At 39.0% G+C, this 22,866-nt stretch overlaps 1 protein-coding gene across 6 annotated transcripts in view; it reads left to right on the plus strand.

Moving 5' to 3' along the window:
- The window catches only part of NCOA2 (nuclear receptor coactivator 2), a 192,703-nt gene that overhangs the window by 62,770 nt on the left and 107,067 nt on the right, over positions 1-22,866 (plus strand). For all 6 annotated transcript variants that reach the window (XM_030475117.1, XM_030474974.1, XM_030475051.1 and 3 more), the window contains one exon: positions 7,104-7,348. The gene's annotated coding sequence lies outside the window, so the exon portion shown is untranslated. The remainder of the gene's footprint in view (positions 1-7,103; positions 7,349-22,866) is intronic.

Below are 22,866 nucleotides of genomic sequence, written 5' to 3' on the forward strand. Positions count from 1 at the left end.
CCTGATTTTTTAGTAAATTGAGTAGAATTATTTAATTGTAACCTTGTATTTAAATGCTATGCATTCTTTTTGAGTCGGAAATTCAGGGGATTAATGCATAGTAATTCTTTGTTTCTGTGTTGTAACTGCCACTATAGGTAAGTATTAAAACCGTTTCACGTTTTTGGAGATTATGTGATAAAGAAGCTGTTGCTTCATGAGTTCCACAGTGAGTTGCTGGTGAGTTGGCTTAAAGGAAAAAAAAAAAAAAGATGCTTGGCAAGAAATCAAAAAATAATAGAAACCAGGCAGCTCAATTTGAACCAAAATACTGAAGTTACTGTTGCTTTTTTCCTCTTTGCTGAAAGACTTACAAAAACTTCTGTAACTGCTGCACTATCCAGTTTGAAGTGTATTAAGTGTGTGGTGTTCATGGTGACCAGCCTCACTGGCTGAAGATGAGAGCAGTACCACTGAGACCATAGATTAAGAATGAGGCTTGCTCTGGCCATCAGGTGTACTGGGGATTTTCTTAAGTTCACAAGGACACAGGCCAGGCAAGCTTTATCACTAGGTGCTTCCCTAAGTTTCTGAGGGTGTTTCCCCCAATACTAAACTTTCTCGCTGGCTACTGCTATAACCTGTTGAATTGTAGGCATTTACAGTTACGGTGTGCAATACAGTTCTGTCAGACTAGCTATAGACCGGCTATCAACCATGGATTATGGTTTGGAAACTGCTGTTTGGGGTATTCAGAGATTCTTCACACTCAGTAGGAGAGAGGCAGGAGATGGCAATAGTTATTGGGCAGTAGAGGTATGTGGTTTAGAGGGGCTGTTTAGCTTAGACAAATGCGGTCACCTGACAGCAAACATGCCTGATTTCTGATCTTTGGGCTAGCAAATGTTGATCTATCTATGCAAAGTGGAGAAGCATCAACAGCTGAGTGAGAAGGTTTGGTGTGGCAGGATAAATTGACTTAATCTGGTAGAAGAAAAAAACTGGTGACTTCTAGAAACGAAAGTCCTTTTCCTTGTCATCTTCTCCACAGTCTTGGCCAGGTTGTTGCCAGGTTGTCCCCCCATCTTGCTGGCTGTAAAACTCTTCTCAGCCCTTCATGAACTGATGATTCAGTTCACTAATCTTAAAAAAAAAAAAAAAAAAAAAAAAAAAAAAGATGAATGGTTTTATGCCAAGTTAGTGGCATAAAATTTAGGTTTACTCAAGGATGGGGTGAATGGATGAATACAAGGAAAGGGATTGGATCACAAAAACCTTTCAATAGTAGTTAGCTGTTAGGTTGGCTCAGCACCCTGGTGTAACAGCATACTTCAAACACTTCTGTCCAGAATAACGTGGTGGTATTTGGGGTATTTCCATGAGAGGAGAGATTTGTGGGTTCAAACAGGAGATCTTAAAAAGCAGATTATTAAGTTTTACAAATGTAGCCCAGGGAGTAGAGGAGAAACCAGCATATTAGATCAGAGCTGTCAAGCTTTGAGGCATCAAATCCGCATTTGCTTACAGAGTATCTGTCAGAAAACACACTCTGCTCCTGCTTATCATGGGTTTTGGGCTCAAACCCCACAATTTCTAGAGCTAAGCACACTACTGGAATAGCAAGATGGTGTAAAAAAAGATGACATCTTATTCAAAGAGGCTCACAAATTAGGCACAAACAGTATAATAAAATTTAATGATCATTGTTATATTAAGGAACCTGTGCATCACATGTGTTTTTGTATGTTTAGGGACAATAAAATTTCTCAGGTTTTTTTTTTTTTTGTTTTTTTTTTTTTTGTTTTTTTTTTTTTTTTTTTTTTTTTTTTGAATTCTGTGCTCTATGGACAACTGTCTTGTGTCTTTGGCTAATGTATGAATTTCATCATGTATTTTTGAATTTCTGAAAGTTACCTAGGTCAAAATTAAAGCATAATCTAAAAATAGTCATAAAACCCTATAGCAAAAAGGGGGGTTTGCTCACAAAAATGAATGTACACTGTGTATTCCTGGCCACGATAATAAGAGTGGGATAACTTTAAAAGGATTGCTTTGGTACAGTAGTGCCAGATGTGAGCCAGGAGTCATCTTCACTCTGACATATGTCCTAAGAGCTAGTTCAGTGGCCAGAAAATATTACAGGTGTATTTGTATTTATTCAAAGGACTTTCTGTTAGCTTTTATGCAATATATCCTTATATCTGTGTTGTTACTCAGTTTTGGTTTTATAACTCTGTGATTTAATTAAAAAAAACCAAAAAAACCCCAAACAACAATCCCACACATAAGTATATAACTTCCTTTTTTCACAAATCTGAGACTCGAGTGCATTATTTTGAAAACTTAACAGACTATAACTAGATTTATTTTAGTTGATGCCATATGGATAACGTACTACTATATAACCTTTACTATTTGCTCTTTAGCTATTTTTGGCATTGTCATTCATAAACTAAGATAAACAAATTCTCAAAGTACATGAAGGGAGGTGAGTTTACATACTGGTCTAAAATAAGTGCTTATGAAATTAGCACTTCTGAATGACCAACTTCAGGTCAGTCAGAACAGTGCTTAAGGTGCTGGCAGTTGCCATGGATCCTAAGAAAGTTAATGGGGCACAATAGCTGATGTCCATAAAATAGTGATACTTTGACTCACTTTGCACCCAGTGTTTCTCTAGGTGCTTGGTAAAGAATGGAAGATGTTTTCAACCTTAAAAATATTTAACTGAAGCTAAATTCTCTGGAACTTGTGATAGGGAATGGGTTAGCAGTAGAAGGTTGGTGTTGTGGGTGCTTTTTTTGACAGACTTGGCTTCTAAGACACAGTCTTCTTTTTCTATGATGATGAGCCATAAAATTAAGGATGCTGTGGGAAGTTGTAGGTGCTGTTGTCAGTATTGGTAACTCAAGATTTCTTTTGATTTATTTATTTTTTTTATACTATGCCCTAAGTCAATAAAATCAATGTAATACAGGTATAAGGTTGTTATTCCATTCTAATCTACTTTTCAGTGTGAGGACAAGCTGTGAGCAGCTGTGTGCAATGTATTGTGGAGCAGTAACCTTAATGTGGGAGTCTGTTTATTTGCATAAGAACCATAATGTTTTATACTGAGCTCATTGTGTTATATTATTTGAACAGATTGAAATAAAAGAGTAAACTACACTATACATGTTGATCAGTGCATGAAGTAGTTTTTGTGTTAATGCTAATGTAGCAGTAGTTGTACTATACAATTCTTTGAGATACTTCTTGAAATCAAAATGGGAAGCATGATTTGGGGATTTTTTGATGATTGAAAGTTCTAGTATTGTAGGAAATTATGTTTCTTGTGATGATTTAAAGAACAGCTTCTCTAAACAAACTTAATAACAGAATTAATGTTACTATGTAGAGAAGAATCCCTCATCAAATCATGCCAGTAAGCTGATCATAGCTTGTACACTCTTTGGTGTGGCTTTTGTGATAACTGTATTAGTAATAAAAAACTTACCTTACAATGAATCAATGGATTAATGGTCTTGGATGAATCTTTGCTGTTGAGTAAGATGTTTGATACATTTCAGCCAGCTGGCTTTAAGTCCTTGGAAGAATACACTTGTCCTAAGGAAGATTAGTCTTTTTGGTGATTAGTTCACTGCACTAAGCCTCACCTTTTTCTTGATGTATATAGCCGAGTGTTTATATATTCACAAATCTTATATAAATACATGCAGTCCTAGAGCTTTTTCAAGCATTCCCGTTATCAGTGTTTTATGATTTGTTTTACATTGAAGCTTTCCTACTTGATGTAGTTTTAACCCATAAATATTAATTTTGATGACAATATAATCAGATTAGTTAATGTGAAACAAACAGATATCATTTTTGGAGATCTGCTGGATTTCAGATGATTTTTTCGGAACACTCTATAGCGGTCTTTAGGAACTGAATCCATCACACTTGCTTACAGTTGAGAGACAACTGCCAGTGCCTGATACTTCTAATCAGTTGGGCAATGCTGTATGAATGGAAATAGTTTCTTTTCCTTTTTCTTCATTGAAAAAAGTCCTTTGCTGACAGCAAATATGCTACACTCTGCCAAGTGAAATAGTGCATGAAATTCTGCTCTCTTTTTTAAGGAAGAAGTTTCATGTAGTTTCCATAATTGAACATTGAAGTACTGAAGTTTCATTCAACCTAATTATATTTTTCATCTTAACTGGAACTAGTGATCAGAAAATTACTCTGCCCTTAAATAAAAAATAATCTAGCGATTATAGATGCTTGATAGCCAGTTTCACTGCTTAAATTTAATTCAAGTTATGATAAAACTATTTCTAAGAGATTTCTGAAAAAGGAAATGTGATTTCAATGCTTCATTAGTTTTACACACTGATTTTGTAGCTTCTCAATTTCTTTTTGTAAAAATAAACATGGATGTTCTAAGAGTTAGCATGTGGGTCAAATACTTCTTTTGCCATAGTTAATAAGTGCTTTTTGAAAATTAGGTACATCAGATGTCTCTAGACTAAATATGATCTCACAGGAATAGTTAGCCATTCCTCAGAAATAATTATTTCTTATTGAAAAATAAACGTCATAGTGAATTTAATCCAATAATAATAATAATTTGGATCCATCCATGAGCATGTGATACTGTTTTTCTCTTTTCTTGGTCTCCTCTTCTGGGCTGTGTCTGTAGAGAAGTATTTATGATAGCCATTGGGAAATTGTTGTCTTGTTTGCTATTAAGAGCTCAGTAAAAAACCCTGTAAATTAGCTTTTGTTCTAAAAGAATGTGTTTGTTTTGAGAGGTTTTCCTCTTTCTGTATGTTACCTGGCAGTGTGTTTTTCATGCTGAAGTAAGTAACTAAACGGAGAAAAGGAAAAAAAGTTTCTCAGAGTTCCATACAAGAAGGTTTTTTCTTCTCTGGGCAGGGGCAGATGATCCACAAGTAATAGTCTTGTAAGAAGTTACCCTCCCTCTTTGTAACGGATACATGACTGCTCCTCATTTAGTGGAAATGTGAAGTAAAATGGAGTTGCTTAAATTAGCTCTGTTAGCTGTGCGTGACCTTCATCGGGAATGAAGCTAACCCATTTTACTTCAGGTTTTTGTGGCCTGTAAGTGTTTCCTGAGCAGCTGTAGATTTTCAGGCAAGCATTAGTAACTCTAGGATTAAAATGGAGGCATCTGAAGGAATGCTAGCTGGACTGTGTGCTGTCACCTGATGTTAGAGCAAGTCCAGAGGAGGCCACGAAGATGCTCAGCGGCCTTGAGCACCTCTCGTATGAAGACAGGCTGAGAGAGTTGGGTTTGTTCCGCCTGGAGAAGAGAAGGCTCTGAGAGACCTTATAATAGTCTTCCAGTACCTAAAGGGGAACTAGAAGAAATCTGGAGAGTGACTTTTTATAAGGGCCTTTCCCGATTAGTGACAAGACAATGGGGAATGGCTTTAAAATGAAAGAGGATAGGTTAGCTATTAGGAAGAAATTCTTTACTGTGAGGGTGGTGAGGCACCAGCACAGGTTGCCCAGAGAAGCTGTGGCTGCCCCATCCCTGGCAGTGTTCAAGACCAGGTTGGACGGGACTTTGAGCAACCTGATCTAGTGGAAGGTGTCCCTACCCATGGCAAGGGAGTTGGAACTAGTTGATCTTTAAAGTCCCTTCCAACCTAAACCATTCTATGATTCTATGCTGTTTGAACATTGCTTGTAGGCATGCAACAAAACTGGCGGTGAAGACAAAGGCAGCTTGCGTGGCGTTCACTCTGGCACTGTCCATCTGCAGCCACTACTCCTCAGTTTGACCACTGGTCTCAGGTGTTAATATTTGCACAATTCTCATTTCAGTGAGCTGAGTGACTTAGGCTATTGTGGGTTGAAAGGCAAGTGCCAGAAATTGCAGTAAGGAAGGATACTTGACACTTCCCAGTATAGGATGCTGGTTGAAGTTTTTTATAACTCTGCAATGCCTCTGGGGCTAGGCACTTGCATGTAGTTTAATTTTTTCTCCTGCCAAAATTATTTAGCTATCTGTAAGAATATGTAGGAAAAGTTATTTCTCTTCTTTTAAAGAACCTTTTTTGGAAATGCTCCGTGTCCCTCCCTTTGAAGCAGAGCCTACAGTTTGATGGCAGTGTGGGAAGCACTGGAGATAGGCACTGAGGAAGAAGAGTGACTTATGAGTCACGGCTTTGCCTTTGTCAGCACTGTGAAAATCTCAGATATAACCAAACTGTAACCTTTTAAAGAAATCACCGTTGTCACATGCTGTCTTGAGCATGTGAGAGTTGTATGGCCTGGAAGGGGAGGGGAAGGCTGAGCTGGGGGATGAAACTAACACGTTGTACCTCAGCACCTGTGAGCCAGAAGCAGACTGGTGGGGCACTGGTATGCATGGGTCCCTGGCATGGTCCCAGTCCCAAAATACCATAGACTGTGAACAGGGGAGACAGACCTGGCGTGAGAGTGAGATTTAATATGACGACGTGTTTGGGAACGAAGGAGGGAGGAAGGGAGAGTCAAGGGGAGACTGTGGCACTGCCAGCTAAGCCTGGAACTGACAGAGCCAGGAGAGATGAAAACCCTTGGGATGGGGGTGAGGAGAGACTTGGCATGGGTGCTGAAGGTAGGAATGAAGAAGGACAAGGGCTTGAATCAACATGGGCTGGAAGATATGGCTTGAGGAAAATGGGCAGAGGAGTTTGTTCTGGAAGGTCTTTTTCTATAGAGATCTTAGGACATAAATAAACACTCTGATTTCAGTAGTAGCTCCTTGAAAATATGTTTTTAACCATCACCTACGGCTAGTCCCCATGCAGAAAACTGTTTTGTGTTTGCAACCAGTTTACTCCTTTGCCACAAGAGCTGCATGGTATATCTAAAGATTTCGGCCCCACTACTGTTACTTGTAGGTGTCTGTGACTGCACCATACAAGGTCTGAGGTCTGAATTCCTTTTTCTAGAACCGGTGAATGCAAACTTTTTGCAGTGTGCCAGTGTCCAAGTCAAAGAATGTCAACACTGAGATTGTCCTTGCAGAGCAATTTTGTTTGGCCCCTCATGAGGAAGCCTAGCCTTACAATTTAATGGTATTTACCTCCTGCTGACGTGCTGGGTTTATTTTTTTTCCACAGGACCCCTGCCTTGTTCCATGCACAGGATGGACTTGCTCTGGGAATGAATCTGGTTGATGTGGTGGAGAGAGCTGTTCTCTGTAGTACCCCTGCCTCACTTCCAGCAGAAGTCGGGACACGTGTGGCAGGCGAGGCAGGGGATTGCAGGAGGCAGAAGCCATTCTGGTGCTCTGCGCAGCTGCATGCTGCCCTGGCGAGCAGGACTCTCTTCCTGGCTGTGCTGCAGACTTCCTAGGTGATGCTAGGTAAGTTGCTCAATCCCGGCTTTTCTCATGTCTTTGCTAACTGGATTTGTCTTGCTTTCTTGCGGATGACTTGAGATCTTTGGATCTGATTTGGAAAAGTGCTGAGCACTGATAACTGCGAGTGAGGCAGTGGGGGTTGAGGTTTGAAAGTGCTATATAAAGCACAATGTAGTGCTAAGTGCTGTGAAAAATTAGGTCTGAGTTACGCCAAACTGGAGACAAAGTTGTCTTCAGGACAGGAGAATCATTTTGACCTTAAAGCTGTCACTGCTTCAGTTAAGAATTTAGGAATAATAGGAATAGTTATTCTAAGGAGTAACAGAGTAACAGTAGGGCTAACCATTATGTTGATGAAGCACTCAGCTGCACCACTGAATTCACAAAGAAATTACTTGTTCCATCTTCCAAAGAAAATTTGAGTAGCTTGCAGTAAATAAGGTATTCGACCATATGCCAAATACCAAAACAGATTACTGTTTTGTTTAGTGGTAATTCTGTATGCTGAATGAAGCAGAGGTGCTGTGGAAATGGTATGACATAACTGTGGGTATATCGTGCCAAAGAAGCAAATAAAGGCAAAGTTTAGGTCTCTCTAAAATGCACTTCTGATATTTCCTCCTGTGGATGCTTGCCTCTGCATATTGATTTTAATATAGATGTTTGTATCACGTAATCTGAGTTGGGGTGCAAGAAGCACAGCATTTTTTGATGCTGTCGGCTCAAATAATATATGTACATAAAACCAAAATTACATGTAAATTCATCATTCATCGCAGGCACATGCCTCTTGTGCCTGGTTATTGTATCATATACAAAGTAGACAGTGTTTGTAATGCCCACTATCAGAATGGCTTGAGGTCAGAATTTCATCTGCAGTTCTTCAGGCTCAGGATTTGTATTTTCCCAGTGCGATGTCCATAGCTAGCTACAGTGCTGTTGTAATCAGTAGATAACAGAGTTTTTTGGCCAAGGCATGGTTAAGCTAAATACTGTTTTAACTTAGCTAACCTGAGTGCAAAACATCTCACATTAGATCAGATTTTATGAATTAACCAAGAGCGTGTCTTTGGTGCCTAGAAACATGGTGAATGTGTTTGCCAGATAAGCTGTTACACTCTATTGCAGGAGAGAGAGAGACAGTAAAAGCTATGAAGCTTTGATAATGGCTAAATATTATATTAAATACACAGAGTAAGAATGCACGTTCCCCTTCCAGCCTGCTCATAGGGGATCTACTACATATGGCTCTGTGAAAGGCTGCAGAAATGCTTGAGGAGCCAAGCAGTATTTTTAAGTGCTGCTTTCTAAGAAAACCTGAGGTATTTTTGTTTGACTACTGCTGTGCAGTGTGAGTCGTTCTTTAAATCTTTCAACATAAACAAAAAAGGCAGGAGGGGGCACGGGGGAAACAATCTGTATTTTACGAGCAGAAGTTCAAAATGGAATGATTTGCTTTACCTAGAGCATTGAAAATTATGTTGCCATTAGACTGATGTAATAGCGTGCATTAGGAAAGGATGGCACAATTCGCAGAGCCCGTTGGAGAACAGCACGGGACTGGAACAGCAGGGGTGTCGTGGGCCTGCAGGGCAGTGCGCTGGCAGAGCTATGCTGGGAATATTATCGGCTAATGTAGAGAGAGGAAAGCCAAGAAAAATACAAACTCTGCCCTTCCTGCGTATCCCATAAAATGGGGGGCCAGGGGGAGGAGGACGACTTGTTTTATCAATGCGCCTACTTTATTTCAGTAGCACATCTAATGCGGTATGGAAAATGTTTTCTGTTATGTGAAAGAAGGAAAGAATGGAAATGGAAGCTAATTTTGAGCTAATATATTTGGAAAGCTGCTAATAATAGTGGAATTTTATTCAGTGTGCTCTATTTCTACAATAGAAAAGTAAAATTCCTTTGGGTTAACTGAAACATCTGTTGAACAAATTGGTTCACTTTCATGAGTCTGTTACTAATTCTGAGAAGTAGATGGTGTTTTATAAAACCAGTAGAGTTGGGGGGTTAGTGCCCATGTTTCTTTTTTTTTTATTTTACTATTATTAAAGTAGGTCATTTTGAAGTGTTACGTTTTCATGAATACAGTAATACTGTGGTTAATGTTTCTGGTATTTCAGGCTTTAATGAGTTTTCTTCACTGCTTTTAATCAACATTGCTAATATTCTTTAAAGTCATGGGTTTCCAGCCTTTTACCAAATTCTTAGTAATGAAGTGACTGAATAATTTTTACAAAACCTCTCTTTTGGTGCATTTCTGTGTGTATTTCCATGTTTCTGCATTTTTTTCTACTCTGTTTTACTTTCGAAGTTTGAATGTTAATAGAATTTTAGTTGCTTCTACTGCTGTTTTCTTGTTTGGACTAAATATTCTTTGGCTATAACTTCACAGTTGTGGGAAGAATATTGTAGGTGACAAATTGGTTTATGGCTTCACATGGTGGAAGCTAAGAATGTCATAAGAGTCAATGAGATGATGTCATATGAATTAATAGAAGAAGAAAAAGGGAGAAATTAAAAACAGTTTCTAAGATTCTGTTCCCATGCGTCAGGAATGCCTTAATTTAATCTCATACATATACATGCATCTTAAAGCAGTTCAGGTTTCTCAGGTACATCTCCTATCAATATCATCACTGAAAGGAAATCACAAGTAAGTGTAATGTTAATATGCAAATCAAATTAAGTTCTGTGTGCTTTACTATTAAACATGTAAAATCAATGCATGTTCTTCTGTACCGAGCTGTAATACATTTAAAAGGACATTTAAAGGGAAAAGCTGAACTTTTAATTTTGACAGTGAATATATATTTTCTTTGTAGTGCATATATAATGTGGCAAATACAAAACTGGCATTAAACATGTACATTTAATGTGATTATAAGCTATGGCATTTTCAGCTTCGTGGTCAGGGTGTCTGTTTAGAGTAGCTCAGTGTATGAAGGACGTAAACAGAAGTTGGTAATACTTTCTAATGTTTCTTTAACAGATAAATTCCTTTACTTTTTCTTATAGCTGTTTTTGAAGCTTTAATATGTGTTAACTATGTGGTAATTCAGCGGTCCTCTTTTAAGTAGAAGATAATGCAAGAATAAATAAATGGGACAGTAGTATGGAATATCACTGCTTTTGAAGGATTGCTGGGTTGAGGAGGAATGGAGATGTATAATCAAGTTTTGTGAAGGTGCATGTGAATATTGGCAGTACAAGAAGCTGCCCCAGTGCTGATAAGATGTTCCAAACTCCCCTTATGTCAGCTTTGTCCTTGGTGTAGCTCGCTGAAGTTTCAGATGACGTGCATGAAGTGAAGTGAGGGGGAAGTTTTGTGGCTGAAGTCCTGTGCCAAGTCTTTTTGAAGTTGTATGCAGCAGCTGTGCTGTAGCTAAAGAAAGGCTTTCTTTGCCTCCGTCGTAACATCTGCATGATCTTTAACAGCAGAATTGTTCCACTATGATGTATCGTTTAGCTAATCTGGGTTGCTTTCATTAAGACTTCCCCCCCCCTTCCCTTATTAGAAATGCTCACATTCCTTTTAGGAATAACTTTGCAAAGATCTGAACTTGAGTGCTTCTATGTAGAAACAGTAAGACTTCAGTCAAAAAAGAAGTCAAAAGAGTTGATCTTAATAGCTCAGTGAGGCTCTTGAGCAGCTTTAGACTGCACCCCATTAATTGGATTTTAATGTGTCCTCCCTTGTTTGGAGGGCAGAGGCTGAATATAGGGCCAGTTTTCGTGAGATGTCACAAATGTGGCATCATTGCTGCTAACCTTGGTCTAACGGCTTGCAGCCTCCCTGCTGAGGTATTACCCTGTCTCCCTTGTGCCAGTGCTGCTGCCACTGTGACTCTGAGGTGAGTTGGCTCAGGACGCCAAACCGGTGGTCAAGTAACTGCATTTTTGGTTGGGTTACTTGACTGGCTTTTCAACTCTTTGAACTTGCTAACTGCAGAGTTGGACAAATGTTGGTGCTGAAGATGACCGAGACGAGGGACAACCTCTTCTAGTTGCAGATTGGCTTATCTGCCGCTTCAAAACTGTGCCTTGACCTGAGGCAGGAAGAAGCCAACCAAGGGAATTTTTTTTAAGAAGGGCGTGACTTAGGCTGTATAGTGTGTTACTTTGAAAGTTAAGTGAAAAAGAAATTAATAAATCAGGTGTAATTGAATTTGAAATTTTAGCTTTAGCGTTTCTTTTAGTTGGAGGTTTTTGCATAAAGACTTTTAAAGTGAATCTGTATTTGATGTTCTTCCAATTGGAGACTAAGAGGTTTGTAATTGTTCACTCCCTGATAGCACTGCAAAGCTGGCAAGTTCTTATAGTTAAAGGGCGGGATCTAATGGTCAGAAATAAGAGGTTGTGGTCTTGGAGAGCAAAACAAAGGTAGCAGAAATGCTGTCATTTCTCTGTGGTTTTGGTGATCTTGATTGCAAATATCATGCATTTATAGGGGGTACTTGACTGTCAAGCAATGTGTCATGAACTAAATCTAGAGGAATATATAGTAAATTAAATGTGGTTGGGCTTTTTGGTAAGAATTATCACATTTTATCATTAAGAATTACTGGATATGCATTTGCTTTTCAGTTGAACAATATGATCAGTCTTCCTGCTGTAATCTCTTAGGAAAATGACTGTCAATGGAAAAGCAGAGTGCTGGTTTATGTAACTGTACTCATTGCAGAAGTTTGGTATATGAGATCCAATTAACATAAGTAGCAAAGTAAGAGAAAAGGCACAGGAAACTTACTGCTGCTTATTAGGCTTCTTAAATGGTATTTTTGAAATTATTTCTAGTCAAATAATGTTTTTCTTCGATTTATTCCAGGAGGACTGTGTTACTCCCTGTACTCAGTGTCTATAAAATTGTACATGTACTTGTGCATATACTTGCCACAATGAAGAATTAATACCGTACTGTGCAAAATAACAAACCTGCTATTACAAATTACTTGAAATGCTGCATATTGAGTGGAAAAAGATAGATCTGCCAGTGTGTGTAATTCAGAGCACAGCCTGCCTGCTCGGGGGAATGCGACACGCCTGCCGCCCCGTCCGAGCGTGACCATGACCATGTCACCAGGGACTGAGTATGCCCTGGGTGACAGCTGGGCGTTTCAGTCTCACACATGGTAAACATATGTGTTTCCTAACGCCTAAGGAGTATGGTTAGGTCCTAGAAATAGGGATACTTGACAGCACTAGTCCAATATATGCATTTTATCTACATGTTTAAAACTAGTAAAATAAGATTTTAAGATCAGTCTTCAAAACTAAGCACATTTAATGCATTCTGGTTCCAGCAATGTTACCATGAAGTAAGGGCGAGCAGCCGAGGACTTGTTTCAAAAACAGGAAGTGCCCACATTTATATAAAATTGCATAGTTTCAGCTGTCATAAATGTGGTTTCAATGCAGTTGCAGGAGTAAAGCCCAAAGTAGTTATAACCAGCTTACTTCCTCTTCCAGTCAAAGTGCAAATAGCCATATAATTAACAATCTGTGGCTCATTTTCTCTAGCTGGGTTAAGTATTCTGTTTCGCCTGTTCAGTCACTGTATAAACACAGGGAACTTGACTTGCTTAAGAACATTTTAAAACACACATATTCTGGGTCATAACCAGATCTGCAGATTCACAAAACAGGATCTTCGATTGCCCCTCGAGCTTGGCAGCAGCAATGAGACCTGAGAGTGTGGCTGGCGTACTGCCAGGCTCCTTGGAGAAGAGCGAGCCTTGCCAAGTTGGCTTCTTGCCATGGTAAACTGCATGGGGCAGCAAAACCTGCTGCAGAGCTGGTAGACAGTTCTTCTCTTTAGGGACTTCCCTTCTCACATTCCATTACAAATTGGCTTTATTCAAAGTCTTTTATCATTAATTTTTTGAGGACTGATTGCTCAGCTTTTTTGGACAGCTTGTTTTCCGAGTTAATTCACCCATCCTGCCTTTGAGTCTCCTCATGCACTTAGTATGGCAGAAAAGCATGAGTACAAAGGATAGGAAAGAGTTCCTCTTCTGCTCCTGTATGCTCTTGGGTTGGTTCAAATATGTTTTAGGCTGCTTGGGGCCTTGGAGGAGAGCCGTACACTTTTTATCGAGAAAAAGCCTGTCATCACTTCTTTGTCTCTGCTGATATCAGGCACTTGAGCAGCAAATCATAGAATCACAGAATCATAAAATGGTTTGGGTAGGAAAGGATCTTAAGATCATCTAGTTCCAACCACTCCTCCACGAGCAAGGACACCTCCAGGTTGCTCAAGGCCCTGTCCAGCCTGGCCTTGAACACCTACTGAATATTCCCCGTGTACTCTGCTTGCTTGGAAAGCTGGTGAGGAGCCTTTCCATGGAAAAGGAGGTCTCCCAGCAGAGTTTCTCCAGGGAAGCTCTGCTTGGTTACTGAAACTGCAGCACCTGCTGCATATGGTTATCGACAGTGGGTGTTTTCTTCTTTGTGACAGATCCTTGGAGAGAGGCTTTTCGTCATGTGAGAGGTAGTATAGCATTTTGCAAAGTCTGTGAGAAACCTTTAGGCAGAGCTCAACAAACATTACTCTGTCCTATACATAATATGAAACATTTCCCTTCCCTTTCCTAGCTTTCCATTTCAACTAACAGATAAATAGTGGAGAATACTTACTCAAGGTGTTATGAAATATCATACATTCATAGTGACCGTCTTTTGACTTTATGCAATAAAGTTAATCCTTAAAGGGATTATTTCATCGTGTGCTGCCCAAAGTTTTCCCATCTTCAGGAAAAGCTGGCTAACCCAATTTGTTGTCGCTGGAACAACCAGACAAGCTGCACTGATGACCAGAGCCTTGACTCATCCTTCTGAATGGAGTTTTAAAAGCAAAAGCAGTCTTAACAGCTGCTCTAGAAAACACAAGATACATCTGACAGTGATTATGAAGGGAACAGAAATCAGGACAGAGGTCTGCTTCAAGCTCCCTAGTGCTTTTAGCTGTAATTTAGCAGCAGAGACAAGGGAAGACCAATGGAAATGAGAACTCCTTTGTGTCCTCTGAAAAAACAATGGTTGTTCGATATACTGAGGTGTTTCACCCTAAATAAAATTTGGAAACTTTTGGGACACAGCAAGGTTTGTAACATTTTTAATTGTGTGAAGGATTCCTTCCTATCCATGTCTTTCAATGTTTTAAGAGAACATAGAGCTTCCACTCTGAAGAGAATGGTTGCACAGCTTCTGCTGCTGCTTCTGCTTACTCTGTGTCTCTGTGTGTGGATAATAATTTATTAAAACATCAATATAACATTGCCTTCAGTCATTCAGAAAAGACTTATCTTAGGTGCTTGCCAGAGTTACTCATGTGTTTCTTTGCTTAGCGTGACATGGCCGTATTTTCCTTCATGGCTTAGTTCCTAGCCCAAGCACAGGCGATGAAATGTGCTCACATTGCACTGTTTTATCACTGAGTTAAGGGATTGGATGGGGTTGTGTTGTAAAAGAGGACAGTAGGGCCAGTCAGTTCGATGCAATGAATAGATTGCTCTTATTCATGGAGGAGTACGGTCCAAACAGTGGTCTGTGGGCCAAGACCAGCCTACAGGAAATTTCCATCTGCTCTGCTTTTTACGAAAGGAGGTGGAGAGCAGCTTTGCAGCAGCCAATGCTGCCCAGCAACTGGGCTGTACTAGAAGCTTGCCACAATCCAATTTAGAGGGCTGCCTCCAGGGTAATGGAAGAAGGTGGAGTGGAAGGGGCCAGGTAGAAAAGCCTCCCTTGTCTCATGGTCCAGTCTTACTTCCATGATGACTTCTTGACAGTATTTCTAGGGTAGCTACTTGTGGCATGTGCAGGCTGCTCAGGTTGGTGACTACCCTGAAGACTAGGAATTGAGTCTGTGAGAAATAGCTGGTGGGAGGTTCTGCGTCCAACCACACAAATATGATTGCAAACCCCTTGTAATAAGTGACCTCTTTTAACAGGAAACCACATCCTTTAAAACAGTTCATTAAAAATGCTCTTATCAATTACAAGCTACCATGCCGTATAAAAAACATCTTATTTGCATATGAATTAATACAGATTCAAACTTCTAATTGCCATTTGAGAAGTCAAATACTAATTTTTGAGTGGATTTTGATATTATAGTTTTATATTGCCTTTTGGAAGAATTTCAAAATTAGTTTGAGACTTAACTATTAAACCTGAAAAGAGGATGGGAAGCTGGAAAGCTCTATGTGTCTCTGTGTGCGTGTGTGTATATATGCATATATATGTATGTACATCTGCATGTATACCAAAAATGATAATGAGAAAATAAAAATGTGCATGTGCTTTTCATTGGCTTGCAGTGATAGTCTATAAAGTTTTATTATCCTGAGGTAATATGCATACCCATTACATGAGAGCACCGAATACCTTTTTATCTATACAGGTCATCCAAAACAAGTGCCTCTTAACAATTATCTCCACACTTGGTTGTGCATTTTTATCATCATAAGGTTAAATACTAAATTAAGATTTAAATTTTTATATGATTTATGATTTTTAACTTTTGTATTTTTTCAGATTCACTGTTTTAAGAATTTTCACACTTAGGAAACCATTAAGCTCTTGTGATAAGGAAGATGGTTCAGGTGAAAATTAAATACTAGAAAAATTGTGTATGAAGAGAGTGCTAGCTTTAGGATCTTGACGTACTGCATTTCTCTTTCAGCTGATGATAGAAAAAACTTATGACTTCTATGTATGTGTATTTGTACAAATAATCTGGATGACTTAATTCCAGTACAGTCAAATAGAGGAATATGTGAATTTCTGTAAAGAGTTACTGCAATTAGCCTGGCCTCTAGCATGTACAGCAGAATTGTTCTTGAAGCTGAATGAAACCAATTCTCCTGCATCACAGTTCCCTCATGTCATTTTTCTGTGGACCTACATGAGATCAAGGTGCTTACAAATTCCCTTGAGCCTCATTGGGTATCCTGTGAGGTTTCTAGCTCTGGCATGAAGTATTTGTTTGCTAGGGACAGATTGTTTCTCCTTGTCAGGAGTGGGGCCCACATGAGTCAGCTAACCAATTGCAAAGATCAGTGTTGAACTCTCCAAATCACCCCATTAATATAAAGAATAGTATAAATTCGTGCTCATTTCCAAACTTTCTAAAATCACTTCTTTTGACTGAGAAAAATGAGAAAAGATCAGAGAATCACAGAATGGTTTAGGTTGGAAGGGACCTTAAAGACCATCTAGTTCCAACCCCCCTGCCTTCGGCAGGGACACCTTCCACTAGACCAGGTTGCTCAAAGCCCCATCCAACCTGGCTGTCCTGGGTTCAGCTGTAACAGTTATTTTCTCCTTGTTAGTAGCTGGTGCAGTGCTGTGTTTTCGACTTTAGTCTGAGAACAACGCTGGTAACACACCAATGTTTTTAGTTGTTGCTAAGTAATGTTTACTCTGATCAAGGACTTTTCAGTCTCATGCTCTGCCAGTGAGGAGGGGCACAAGAAGCTGGGAGGAAACAGAGACAGGACACCTGACCCAAACTAGCCAAAGAGGTATTCCATCCCACAGCACTTCGTGCCCAGTATATAAACTGGGGGGGAGTCACCCGGAAGGCCCAGATCTCTGCTCGGGTTGGGCTAGGTATTAGTCAGCGGTTGGTGAGCAATTGTATTGTGCATCACTTGTGTTTATTGTTTTTCTCCCTTTCCCCTTTTAGTTTTATATTCTCTCCCCTTGTTATTTCCCTTATCATTATCATTACTGGTGGTAGTAGTAGTAGTTTTGTATTATACCTTAGTTACTGGACTGTTCTTATCTCAACCCGTTTACATTCTTTTACATTCTTTCGATTCTCCTCCCCATCCCTCTGGGAGCAGGGAGGGGAAGAAGAGAGGGGGGTGAGCGAACGGCTGCATGGTTCTGAGTTACTGGCTTAAACCACGACATTGGCCTTGAATACTTCCAGGGATCGGGCTGCCACAACTTCTTGAGGCAACCTCTTCCCGTGTCTCACCACCCTCATAGTGAAGAATTTTTCCTTACATCTAATCTAAATCTACCCTCTTTCAGTTTAAAGCCATTACCCCTTGTCCTGTCACTACACGCCCTTGTAAAAAGTCCCTTTCCAGATTTCTTGCACAAACTTCAGCAAATTAGCAAATACCCTTATAGCATTTCCATGCTAGTGGATCACCTTGGGGTTCGAGTCAGGTTTCTTGAGTTCTCAGCTTCACTCTTTTCAGTCTTACTGTCTCTTGCAGTTGTTTGAGGTCTGTTCTTGATGAAACTTTTCTGCCAAGGTGAAAAATTTCCCTGTGTTCAGACATGTAGGTACCTTTGTGTACCTTCATCCTTCCTGTTTGTGTTCCTGAGGGTCAGTTCTGTTGCCTTGTATTCTCTGTTTCTTCTTTCATACCAGGCTTTTTCACTGTTCTTCACCCATTTTGCTGCTGGTAAGCTGAGTGGAGTGGGTAACAACGCATAAATGCAGTAAACTTTGCTGGTGGATGCCAGAGTATCAGGCTTGCTTTAGGAGCTGAAAAGTAAAATCCTATGCTCTTTGTTGCACAAGAGGTGAGATGATATGGACCGTTTTGGCCTTAGAATCTATATTTTGATTTATTTTCTTGGTGTAATTTTTGTTCGGTCTTTTAGTAAATGATTTGATTTCATAACTATTTGAATTTTGTATGTGAACGAATTTTATGACTTGTTTATAAATGATGTTATTTGATTATTCTCTGGTTTATATATTACTTAACTGTTCTCAGTGGCATGGGCTTGCTTTTGTTCTCTGTTACATTCACAAAGGGTTTACCATCTAAGAGTCAAACATGAAATGGAGCAGTGCAACTATTCATGTGAGTGATGACTTGTGTTTATATCCTTGGAGACAGAACACACTTGCATAAATGCCAGATGAAAAAAAAAAATTAGTTAATATCACAATTCATTGATTACAGTAAAATACATGTCTATAGAAAAGCGTCTCTTTATGTATATCTCCTATTAGAAGATAAATGGGGCCTGTGTGTCTGTTTTCCTTTGAAAACTGGCTAGCAAAATCTATGAGATGAATTTAAATATTATGATAATACTTTCAGGTGATCTGGTAGTATAGCCAGCTGTTTACTTTGGTCCATCTAAATTAGCCTTCTGTGAAATTATAATAAGGTCAAATAGTCTCCTTTATTATTAGCCTCATTTCCTATGGAAACAAGGCTCATGAGGTTGCACCATGCACTTGGGTACATGCACACATGTCCCTTCATCTCCTCTCAGTAGCTTTTGAACCTATTGGTGATTTTGATAATGTTTTTTGGCATAGCGGAGGTCTCATAATTCAGATCCCACAATTTTGTGAAAATAAGTAGCTGAGTATACGAGTGTATGAGTGTATGAGGTGGAAACACCCAAAGGTGCCCTGACAGAGGAAAAGGTTACAGCATATAATAATCTTACTAGTTGCCTGGGAATCCTAGTGATGGGAAAAGAAATACTTTAAACAAATGTCCCAACTGTGGGAAAAGCTTTGTTCAAAGCTTTCACCTTTCTAAACACCAGAGTCAACCAACCAGAGGGTATAAATCTGTGGGAGATGAGTCTTAATTAATTCTGTTGTTCATGGGACTACTTGTTCCTCTGATATTTTAATAATCATAATATCAGTAGCATAAATGTTTCCATGTAATACATTTTTGCATATTTAATTTTAAAAGTAAATATGTAGGGATATTCTTATGACCATCTTAATTTTCAGAGGCAATTTTTGTTTTCACTGTGAATGTTAATTTAAATGTTTACAGAACATCTTCTCTTACTATCACAACAAACTGAGCAGTTGCTTCCCCCTGCTTTTAGAATGACAGGTACTGTGAATGCTTTCCAGACCTGTTTTTGTGGTTCTGAATTGCAACTAGCCAGAAATGCTGGAGCATTTTGTGGGGAGAATTCATGGCACTATGGTTGTGGTCCGAGGGAGTTAACTGGGAAGAACAAGGTCGGTTCAGTATGCTTGCTGAATATGGAAATAATAATAATTATAAGCTAACCAACAAGAAGAGTATTCTTAATAAAATGTGTGGGGTTTTTTTCAGTGTAATCATATGACTGTGTAATAGAAAAATTGCTTTGAGAGTGGGTCAAAGATTACACATAACAGAGACTTGTGTGATTGGTTATGAACAAGCAAAAATAGGGTAAACTTTTGACCCGACAGCAGCAAATGGAACTGTGTAAAGCACCTACAGATGGCAGGATTTAACATATAGTCGGTCTCTCGCCCTTTCACAGCAATTACGATCATATTACACCAGGCACAGAGGGGAAGGAGCTCCGTAACTGTAATACAGTGTGTCTTTGAAAGTTTTGAATATGCAGTTGCCTGTTTCATTTTTGTAGGACCATCAATTAGCTTAGTAAGAAGAATTCCACTTTTGTTGCTCGTGTTTGACTCGATGAGTTCCTGACCAGCATGCCAAGTCCATTTGGAACAAAAAAAATCATTTAAATGGCCTGAATAGTTTTGATAATTCAGACTGCAGTGGATTTATTGCTAAGCTTGAAGACTCAGTGGAAGTTTTATGCTGTTGTGCTGCTGCTGATGTGGGGCTGAAGAGATGAGGAGAATATGACTTCAAAGAGAGGTCTGGGAAATGATGCTCCCAACAGGCTCATTACATCCTTGTGTAGATGCATGCATTTTTCTGGTTGAGTTCTGAGTTTTCAAAACTTGGTTTGCAAAATTTAACAGCAAAAAGACTAATCAGTAAACTATTTATTTGATAATATTGTGGCATTTAGACAATTCAGGGGCTTTCAGTTTTGTTTGTACCTATGAAATACTTGACAAATTAGAAAAAGTGAAAGAGTTCTGTGAATTAGAGATGAATGATTGCTGTTTTCCTGTGAACTTTGTCAGTTAACAAAATCAGAAGCCCAGTTGCACTTTTGGCACAGAGTGATAGTTTCGAAGTCATCCAAGCACATTTCATGTAATTCACTGCCTTTAGGGTGTTTGTGTGGCTGTGCATGCATGTGGACCTCTCTCATGTTGAGTTTTATTTATCACACTTTGACGTATTGGCATTTGGGGAAAAAAACCTGAATTATAGAAGGCATACTTCCTTCTAATTGTGATCCAGCCACTATCTCCCTTTCCGTCTCTTCGCTTTGCCTTCTGGCCTGTAATCTGATGCGTGTGCCAGATGTGGGGAGGTGGAGCAGCAGCAATCCAAGCTTTTAGACCATTTCATGGAGGGGGTTATTTTATTATATCTGTGGTTCACAAAAATTTTCCTTTGGTTTTCCAGAATGGCTTCTACAGAGAGTAGAAATTGTAAGCATATGGTAATAAGCTAAATAAGATACTGAAAAATGCTTTTTGGAGGCAGGGAGCATTTTCAAATACTGATAAAATAAAGTGTGGTTAGTTGGGTTTTTTTCTCTCTAAATCATGCTGAAGCTTGCACTGTACGTAGTCTGCTGGGTTAATTCCATTTCTTTTTGGAGACAAATTGTATTCATTTTAGCCATGCCCATACCTGCAGCAAAGAGCTGCTGATGAAAGCTTAAAGGTGCTTAAACAGCTCAGTGACTGCTTCCACAGGAGTTTGATCCGGTCACACAAGATTTTGAAACCTTCCTGGTTGTTAAAATACAGTGAAATGAAAACTACTCTTCTCAGATGCCAAACAGCACATACTGTCCTAGACTAATTCCTTCTACAGTTTTCCAATCCCCCTCACACAAAATAAGAAAACCAACCAGAAAAACCAAACTTCAAGTAATTTTAAAATACCACACATGCAGTCCCCTCTTTTTCCTGATGATCAGCCTGCAGATATCTAGGTTTGAGCCACACTCAAAATTTGCTTGGACCTGTTGAAGCCCCTGCTCTTCAGAGGAGGCTTATGAGTCATGGTGCTGCCCTGTGCTCCCTGCTGAGGCTGGGCTGCGGGCGTTACAGCCAGCCTCTTCCAGAGATAGTGCGTTGGCAGTTACCCGACAGATCTTGATAAAACATAATTGAGTAATCTTAATCTAAAAGTAATAGCGTAGTTCTTTAACATGAGGTGGTTGTCTGTTGTGTTAATGATTTGTATGAATTAGGGCTGTTTGCATGACATCTATTCCACCTGGAAGTAGGGGCAGTTATTGCCAGCTTTCTGCCTCATAAGAATCAACTTCATAGAGGTATTCTGGATTTGTTGTAGTTGGGAGATCAAAGAAAAATCAAAACCACCTCTGCAGAGAAAATAAATGTTCTTAGTGTATGGAATAGAAAGGAAAAGGAATTAAAGAGATTGGTTTCATGCTTGAAAAAGACAGCAGTTTTATCCAGTTATGTTCTTCCATATTCTTTTCAAAGTACAAAAAGGTATTGAAATGTTATTACTGAAATATTATTATTGAAATGTTATTGAAATATTATGGGATTATTCCCATAGTTTCGCTGATTAAAATAGAAGTCTAATTGCAGGATATGTCCTTTTCACTGCTATTTTGTAAATAATAAACTAACTAGTTTTGTATGCCGGTAACTGAAATGCCTCCAACAATTATAGCTACTCAATAAATACCCTGTATGCTTCTTTAAAACGTAAAACATTTTAACACATCAACCAAACTGAGAGATATATTAAACCTTTAACCAGTGACACATGCCTTATAGTCCCTGCATATTCTTTTAATTCTGATCATTGTTTCTTTTCACAGTATAGCAGAGACTGTCATGTTTCCTAATCACTGCTGGAAATAAAAGAGTTAAAATGACTGTTCTAGTATCGCTCAAAGCTAAGTACGAAGGTTTCCATTATAAGTTGCACAAAAAGTTCTTATCTACCGTCTAGTAAGTAGGTGAAACGCCTGTGTGCAATACATGTATGCTTAGTTTCCTTTCAGTGTTATCTAAATACCTAATTTAGTTTTCCTATGTATGTGCTCTGAAAGAGTAACTGACAGAAGCTATCATTTCTTAGGCTGCATCTCTCGTACAGATAGAAGTAAAGCATGATGGGCTTTTTCTGCTCCCAGAAGACAACTTTCAACACCTGCTGGAATCTTTCCTTGTCCCATATCAAATCACTGCTCACCTGTGTCAGTACTTATCTGGTCTAACTTGAGTTTGAAATTAGTGTGGCAAGAGTGAACCATCACCTCTGTATCAGTAATATTCAGCTTACTACAAGTGAATTATTGTCACAGGAATGTTCTGGATGTTGAGAAGTTCTTAACTTGTCATTAAACCATTGCATAGTCATTACAAATAAATTAATACATAGGTTATAGTTACAGTATAACACAGTTATTTGCATGCTGCTCAGCAAGCTAAGTGCTGGCTGTGTAACTGGAGGATCAAAGTAATAATTTGTCCATACAGATCTAGCAAAAATAACTGTTTTTCCTGATATATTTAAGTTGCTAGTGGAAGGATAGACAAGGTGCAGATTTACACCACAGAGTACCAAAATTAAGGTGAAATATTTATTACAAGAAAGTGTTGAATTTTGTTTTCTTCCTTTGTAAAGGAGTTGGGAACGCTG

This window comes from Strigops habroptila, chromosome 1 (genome assembly GCF_004027225.2).
Source record: "Strigops habroptila isolate Jane chromosome 1, bStrHab1.2.pri, whole genome shotgun sequence".
In the NCBI taxonomy this organism is placed as follows: domain Eukaryota; kingdom Metazoa; phylum Chordata; class Aves; order Psittaciformes; family Psittacidae; genus Strigops; species Strigops habroptila.